The following is a 9,590-nucleotide window of genomic DNA, read 5'->3' on the forward strand; positions in this document are numbered from 1 at the left end:
AGACCGTTAGCAAGACTAATAAAGGAGAAAAGAGAGAAGAATCAAAAAGACACAATAAAAAATGATAAAGGGGATGTCACCACCAATCCCACAGAAATACAAACTACCATCAGAGAATACTATAAACACCTCTATGCAAATAAACTAGAAAATCTAGAAGAAATGGATAAATTCTGGGACATATACACCGTCCCAAGACTAAACCAGGAAGAAGGTGAATCTTTGAATAGACGAATAACAGGCTCTGAAATTGAGGCAATAATTAATAGGCTACCAACCAAAAAAAATCCAAGAATAGACAGATTCACAGCCAAATTCTACAAGATGTACGAAGAGGAGCTGGTACCATTCCTTCTGAAACTATTCCAATCAATAGAAAAGGAGAGAATCCTCCGTAACTCATTTTATGAGGCCAGCATCATCCTGATCCCAAAGACTGGCAGAGACACACACACACACAAAAGAGAATTTTAGACCAATATCCCTGATGAACATCGATTCAAAAATCCTCAATAAAATACTGGCAAACTGAATCCAGCAGCACATTAAAAAGCTTATCACCACGATCAAGTTGGCTTTATCCCTGTGATGCAGGCTGGTTCAACATACGCAGATCAATAAACGTAATCCAGCACATAAACAGAACTAAAGACAAAAACCACATGATTATCTCAATAGATGCAGAAAAGGCCTTCAACAAAATTCTACAGTCCTTAATGCTAAAAACTCTTAATAAACTAGGTATTGATGGGACGTATCTCAAAATAATAAGAGCTATTTATGACAAACCTGCAGCCAATATCATACTGAATGGGCAAAAACTGGAAGCATTCCCTTTGAAAACTGGCACAAGACAGGGATGCCCTCTCTCACCACTCCTATTCAACATAGTATTGGAAGTTCTGCCCAGAGCAATCAGGCAGGAGAAAGAAATAAAGGGTATTCAATTAGGAAAAGAGGAAGTCAAATTGTCCCTGTTTGCAGATGACATGATTCTACATTTAGAAAACCCATCATCTCAGCCCAAAATCTCCTTAAGCTGATGAGCAACTTCAGCAAAGTCTCAGGATACAAAATCAATGTGCAACAATCATAAGCATTGGTATAAACCAATAACAGACAAACAGAGAGCCAAATCATAAGTGAACTCCCATTCACAATTGCTTCAAAGAGAATAAAATACCTAGGAATCTATCTTACAAGGGATGTGAAGGACCTCTTTCTACAAGGAGAACTACAAACTGCTGCTCAATGAAATAAAAGAGGACACAAACAAATGGAAGAACATTCCATGCTCATGGATAGGAAGAATCAGTATCATGAAAATAGCCATACTGCCCAAGGTAATTTATAGATTCAATGCAATCCCCATGAAGTTACCAATGTCTTTCTTCCCAGAATTGGAAAAAAATACTTTAAAGTTCATATGGAACCAAAAAAGAGCCCACATTGCCAAGACAATCCTAAGCCAAAAGAACAAAGGTGGAGGCATCACATTACCTGACTTTAAATTACACTACAAGGCTACAGTAACCAAAACAACATGGTACTGGTACCAAAACAGAGATATAGACCAATGGAACAGAACAGAGACCTCAGAAATAATACCACACATCTACAACCATCTGATCCTTGAAAAACCTGACAAAAAGAAGAAATGGGGAAATGATTCCCTATTTAATAAATGGTGCTAGAAAAACTGGCTAGCCATATGTAGAAAGCTGAAACTGGATCCCTTCCTTACACCTTATAAAAAATTAATTCAAGATGGATTAAACACTCAAATGTAAGACATAAAACCATAAAAATACTAGAAGATATCCTAGGCAATACCATTTGGGTCATAGGCATGGGCAAGGACTTCATGACTAAAACACCAAAAGCAATGGCAATAAAAGCCAAAATTGACAAATGGGATCTAATTAAACTAAAGAGCTTCTGCACCACAAAAGAATCTACAATCAGAGTGAACAGGCAACCTACAGAATGGGAGAAAATTTTTACAATCTACCCATTGACAAAGGGCTAATATCAAGAATCTACAAAGAACTCAAATAAATCTACAAGAAAAAAGTCAAACAACCCCATCGAAAAGTGGGCAAAGGATATGAGCAGACACTTCTAAAAAGATGACATTTATGCAGCCAGCAGACACATGAAAAAATGCTCATCATCACTGGGCATCAGAGAAATGCAAATCAAAACCATAATGAGATACCATCTCACACCAGTTAGAATGCTGACCATTGAAAAGTCAGGAAACAATAGGTGCTGGAGAGGATATGGAGAAATAGGAAGATTTTACAGTGTTGGTGGGACTGTAAACTAGTTCAACCATTGTGGAAGACAGTGTGCCAATTCCTCAAGTATCTAGAACTAGAAATACCATTTGACCCAGCCATCCCATTACTGGGTATATACCCAAAAGATTATAAATCATGCTGCTATAAAGACACATGCACACATGTGTTTACTGTGGCACTATTCACAATAGCAAAGACTTGGAACCAACCCAAATGTACATCAGTGATAGAATGGAATAAGAAAATGTGGCACATACACACTGTGGAATACTATGCAGCCATAAAAAAGGATGAGTTCATGTCCTTTGTAGGTACATGGATGAAGCTGGAAACCATCATTCTCAGCAAACTATAGCAAGGACAAAAAACCAGACACCACATGTTCTCACTCATAGGTGGGAACTGAATAATGAGAACACTTGGACACAGGATGGGTAACATCACACACCAGGGCCTTTCGTGGGGTGGGGGGAGGGGGGAGAGATATCACTAGGAGACATACTTGATGTAAATGACAAGTTAATGAGTGCAGCACACAACACGGCACATGTATACATACGTAACAAACTTGCACGTTGTGCACAGGTACCCTAGAACTTAAAAAGTATAATTAAAAAATAAATAAAAAAAAAAGAAAAGAAAGACACCCCTATCACTTCTCTATGAAGTTGTGATTAAGTACTGGCAAGTGCAATATGGTGAAAAAAGGAATATATATATATTAAAAACTTTGTTGTCAAAAGATGTGATTGTGTATTTATAAACTTTGTAAGTATCCATATATTATTAGAATTAAAAAGAGTATGACAAAATCACTGGATATTAAATTACTACACAAAATTCAGTTGTATTTTGACAGTCTACGAGCAAACATGTAATATTTTGATTGATATAATGCAGAATAACTAAAATATGAAATATATACATATAAAATTTAAAATGATATGTAAGACTTTTGTAAATATATAAACCTCTGATAGCTGTATTATCAGAGTTCATTAATTTAATTGGCATAGCACATTCATATTTTAACACCACAAATTATGAGATATCAAGTATTATCAAATTGTTCAATAGATTTATTGAATCTGAGCCAAAATAAAAAAAAATTATAGAAATTTGTAAGCTTCTTCTAACACATATATTAAGACATATAAATCAAGTTTAGTGAATAATGTAATACACAAGATTTAAGAATTGTATTTGCAAAGTATCCGGATACACAGGTAAACCTTGAAGATACTGTGGATTCAGTTCCACACCACCTCCATACAGCAATATTGCAATAAAGCGAGTCGCAGAAATGTTTTTGTTTCCCAGTGCATATAAATGTTACTTTACACTTTGCCATAGTCTATTACATGTGCAATAGCATTGTGTCTAATAAACTAATATATGTACCTTAATTAAAAACACTTCACTGCTAAAAAATATGTTAACCATCATCTGAGCCTTTGCTAAGTTATAATCTTTTTGCTGGTACAGAGCTTTGCCTTTGATATTGATGGCTGCTGACTGAGCAGGGTGGTTGCTGAATATTCAGGGGGCTGGGACAATATCTTAAAATAAGACAGCAGTAATATTTGCACATTGATGCATCAATTGACTTTTCCTTTCACAGTAGATTTCTCTGTAGCATGCAATGCTACTTGATAGCTTTTTAACTATAGTAGAACTTCTTTCAAAATTAGTCAGTCCTCTCAAACGCTGCCGCTGCAGTACCAACCAAGTTTATGTAATATTATAAATCCTTTGTTATTTCAAAATTTTCAGAGCATCTTCACTAGGAGTAGATTCCATGTCAAGAAACTACTTCTTTGGCTAATTCATATGAAACAACTCCTATTTCATTCAAGTTTTAACATGAAATTGTGGTGATTCAATCACATCTTCAAGTTCCATTTCTAATTCTAGTTCTCTTCCTTTTGCACCACATCTGCAGTTATTTCCTCCACTTAAGTCTTGAACTCCTCAAAGTCATCCATGAAGGTTAATATCAACACCTTCCAACTCTTATTAATGTTGGTATTTTGCTAAAACAAAATTCACTTTAAAGTCATGAATTCAAAGTAAAACCATATCTTCTATTTCACTTTATTATTTTATTTTATTTATTTATTTATTATTATATATATTTTTTGAGACGGAATCTCGCTCTGTCGCCCAAGCTGGAGTACAGTGGTGCGATCTCGGCTCACTGCAAGCTCCACCTCCCGCCATTCTCCTGCCTCAGCCTCCGGAGCAGCTGGGACTACAGGCGCCCGCCACCACTCCCGGCGAATTTTTTGTATTTTTAGTAGGGACGGGATTTCACCCTGTTAGCCAGGATGGTCTCGATCTCCTGACCTCGTGATCCGCCCGCCTCGGCCTCCCAAAGTGCTGGGATTATAGGCGTGAGCCACTCCGCCTGGCCCTTTTTCACTTTTGTACATACAAACTCATTAAAAAAATTGCATAGGCATTCTCTGATAGTTGTTCCTTGACTTACATGGACTAATATTTAAGATAATATTCATCCTTACAAAAGAGCATATTATGTGGCAAATCCATGTTAGTGGAACTGGGCTGTTTGAAACTAAAGGTTAAAAAGAAATGTAGATCACTGTATCTCTGCCTGTCTTACACAATTATTTCAAGATTAATATTGTCTAAGACACTTTTAGCTTAGAATTTTTATTTTCTCAAATTATGCACAATCAAGAGCTTTGGAAGACAGACCTCTTTTGAAATAAGTGAACAATTTTATGTAAAAATCTAATTTAATAATATAGGAGATAGAGATACTGGCAAGAGAATGCACAGTATTTAATGATTTAAGTCACTTGATTAATTTTTCCAATTTTTATTTTCCTATTTGATATAATTTTGAAGGAAAACATAGTAATAGCAAATATATATATATATATATATATATACACATAATGTGTTAAAATAGGCTGACAGTAATCAAGATGCCTATGAAAACGAGATGTGTGGGTTTTACACAAGTTCAGAAAATTCTAGTAAAGGAAATTATGAATCTCATGTACAATACATATAAGTACTAAGGGGAAGGCACTTCTTGGTTGGGGAATTTGAGGTCGAGAGAGTAGAAATGTCATCAGTAATTCTTGCGGTATGTTAAAATTAGCTTGTCTCTGGGACTCCTCTCTTCACATCACTCAGAGAAAGGAAGAAGTACAGGAAAGAGTTTGTGTTTACGGATTTATCATGCTCATTCCTATACTTACTCTATTTGAGTCTGTAAGCAAATTTCTTTAGATAAATAGCTTATAGCAGCATATTGTGGGGAAAAACTTTTTGATGATTTGTTGAACAGACCAAGAAGAGGGATTTTCAACTGAGTATATCAGTAATACATGCCATATTTAGCTGCTGCAACATGCATTTTATGAAAAAAATTCTTGTTATTTTTCTACTTCTATTTAAATATCTACATCAATTTTATAGATAACAAAATCAACTTTTAATTATTTGATAATATAATACAGTCTTTGGTGAATAAATATGAACGGAATCTGAGATATTATCATACTAACATTTTATAGCAAAAATATATTTGTCACTGTGAAGTAGCTTTTTTAATAGACTGAGTAAAGTAAAAGTATCTTTATTGCATGTGTCATCTTCAAGAAACTATTGTAATTTTTCATTTTTATATACATTTACTCTTGTACTGAGGATATGTTATGACTAGAAACCTCTGACTAAAACCTAATTCAAGTTTACATTCAGTACATATCTCAGATACATAGAAGCATAGAATATGTGACAACTTTTCTCTTTTAAACAAGATTGTGTCAAGTGTCTACAGACAAAATACAGATGTGAATTTATCTGAAGGCAATAGTTGCCATCCTCTGCATATATATATATAGTATTTTTTATTCTTAGTTTCTTCTTTTCTTTAGTTAGCTTCACAGTTTTATGACTACTAGTCACAGAAAGAGCATGACTCAAATAGCTGGGTCCAGAGCTTTACGTGTGAATTACCATGACATTTCTTTATTTTGTCATTTTTCAACTTCGTATTGAAATCTAACAAACATAAAGAAAATTACATATAATCAATGTTCAGTTCCGTAAATTTACGTAAACTGAACATACCAGTGTAGTCAGCCCCAGATAAGTAAACAATACTCCCAGCGCTATATCCATCCCACCTGCCCCCTGGCACCCAGTCCCTCACGTTCCTTCAATGATATCATTACTGATTTTAAATATATTTTGAACAGTCCTACCTGCTTTTATATTTTATGTAAAGAAAATCCTATAATATGTACTTACTTGTATTTGGCTTCTTTTGCTCAACATTATCTTTGGGAGATTTATTCATATTGCTGGATGTAGATTAAACTATTCATTCTCATTGCTGAATAATAGTTTATTGCATATGTGTATCATAATTTATTCCTTATTCCTTTCAATACTGATGAGTATTTGGATATTTTGAATTTTTTACTATTTTTTAAGACTTGCCATAAGGATTCTTACACATAACTTATGTTGAATATTTAAACACTCTTCTTATAACTCATCTGCTAAGGATAGGAGTTTCTGAATTACAGATAATGCATTTATTCAGTATTAATATCTACTAAAAACAATTCTCCAAAGTGATTATACCATTTACACTTTCACTGGCAGTGTATGAGAGTTCTAGTAGGCCTACATACTGGTAAAGACTGGACATTTTCAGACTTTATTTTTCATTCTGTGTAAAAGAGTAATAGTACTTCTGTGCTTAAATTTACATTTCCCTTACAAATGAGTTTAAGCATATTTTTAGATGTTAAGTGGCCACCAGAATAGTGTTTTGAAGTGTTTATTACTGTCTTCTTCTGATTTTTTAATTATGCTGTCCTGTGTGTGTACATGTATCTGTGACACCATCAACTTTTCACTCTCTTAAACCTAACTTTTGAAAAACAGAGATTTTAATCATAGTATATTGCAAAGTTTCAATATTTTATTTTTGATTAGTGGTTCTTGTGTCTTGCTTAAGAAATAATTGATAAGTTATCAAATACGTTCCCTTACATTTTCCTCTAAAATCTTTACTGATTTAGCTTTCGCATTAATATCCAAAATCTATCAAGAATTAAGTACGTTATGGTGTGAGGTAGGAATCATTTATTTTTATATGGATATCTAATTACTTCACAACCATGGATTAAAAAATACATCTTCCCTCCACACAACTCCATTGGTGCCTTTGTCATAATTCCAGTGATTGTGTAGGTATGGACCTGTTTTTTAATTCTCTTGTGTTTCCTTGATCCTCATACCAAAACCACAATGTCTTAATTAATGTAGTATTAAAGTTGTTTCTGATATTTAGTAACCTACAGCTTAATCTTCTCTATTAAAATTGCCTTAACAAATGCTGACTCTTTCTTTGTCCATATACATTTTAGAATCATTTTATAAATTTCCATAAATTTTGATTTAAATTGTTTGGAATGTATAGATTAAGGAGAAATAATATCTCAACTGCATCCAATGTTTTACTTTATTCACATGATATAATTCTTCATTTAGTTAATTTAATGCATCTAATACATTCTTTTCAATTTTTTTGTTTTCTCACATATTATTTGTGAAAAATGTTGTTTGCTAGTTCTTCTAAAGCATTTTGCTTATTATTTTCTTCTGTCTTGTTCCTATTTACAAGACTCATATTAATGTGTTCAAGGAGTTCTTAAGGCAAACACCCCTGTCTTATTTATGGTAAGAGGAAAAATTTTGATGATTCCTTTGTAGGATGTTTGCTAAAATTATAAACTTGTATTGAGTTTGCTAAGAGATTTTATCATGATTTTTATGTATCTATTGAGATGATGATGTGCCTTTTTCTAGCTTATTTTGAAATTTTAATCTGATTTTGGAAACTAACATAAACCTCACTTCACATTATATTGATCCTTCATCTTCTCTCTTCTATATCACTGGATATATTTTACTAAAATGTTGCTAATTCTTTTGCACATATTTAAATAATTGATTGTTTTATAATTTTCTTTTAAAATTGAGGCAGCAAAACACTATGTTATTTATAAACTACATTGTTCCTTTGAAAATACCTTTTATACTAGAAAGAACAATCATAAAAAGGTCATTTTTTTCCTTTAGACTTACACTGCAATTTATAACACAAACCATACATACACACATTTTTATATCTATTTCTGTATCAGTCAGGCAGGACTAGGCTTATTGTGAACTAGCAAACAACATCTGAATATCAATGGTTTAAACAACAAAAATTTACTTCTTGCTCATGCTATAGTACCACTGTATGTTTCCTGTAGCCTCTGCTCTACCATCTATATTGAGAAAGGCTTTCAAGGTAACACTGCAGGCCACTAATTCTGAAGAAAAGCAAATACAGCATATCATGCACTGGCCAAAAAATTTCACATGATCACACCTATTTTGACACAGCAGGGGACTTCAACTCCATTATGTATTGCAAAGAAGGAGAAACAAAAGACACACACACACACACACACACATACACACACACACACCATCGTCATCACCTCTTTCCTTTATTTTCTAAATATACATTGGAAAAATTGGATATTTCTTTGCTGTATAATTCCAATTGTTCTCTTACCTCACTACATATATTCTGCTTCAATTATTCTATTTAAACTGTTATGAGACCATTATTGATTTAACTGTTGACTGCATGCTTTTCAGTATAATCTTATTTCATCACTTTTCAACACCAGCTAATATTGACTATTATTCCGTTTGGAAAAAAAAAAAAAATTATTTTGTTCTTATTCTCCTGTTGTTACACCACTTTTAGCTTCTCTTTATAGTTCTTAAATAGTTTCCAGGCCGGGCGCAGTGGCTCAAGCCTGTAATCCCAGCACTTTGGAAGGCCGAGACCGGCGGATCACGAGGTCTGGAGATCGAGATCATCCTGGCTAACCCAGTGAAACCCCGTCTCTACTAAAAAAAAAATACAAAAAACTAGCCGGGCGAGGTGGCGGGCACCTGTAGTCCCAGCTACTCTGGGGGCTGAGGCAGGAGAATGGCGTGAATCGCGGAGGCGGAGCCTGTAGTGAACAGAGATCCGGCCACTGCACTCCAGCCCGGCAACAGAGCAAGACTCCATTTCAAAAATAAATAAATACTTGTGCCATGTTGGTGTGCTGCACCCATCAACTCGTCAGCACCCATCAACTCATCATTTACATCAGGTATAACTCCCAATGCAATCCCTCCCCCTTCCCCCCTCCCCGTGATAAGCCCCGGTGTGTGATGTTCCCCTTC

This window comes from Rhinopithecus bieti, unplaced genomic scaffold (assembly GCF_001698545.2).
Source record: "Rhinopithecus bieti isolate Rb0 unplaced genomic scaffold, ASM169854v2 scaffold_36517, whole genome shotgun sequence".
Taxonomy (NCBI): Eukaryota; Metazoa; Chordata; class Mammalia; order Primates; family Cercopithecidae; genus Rhinopithecus; species Rhinopithecus bieti.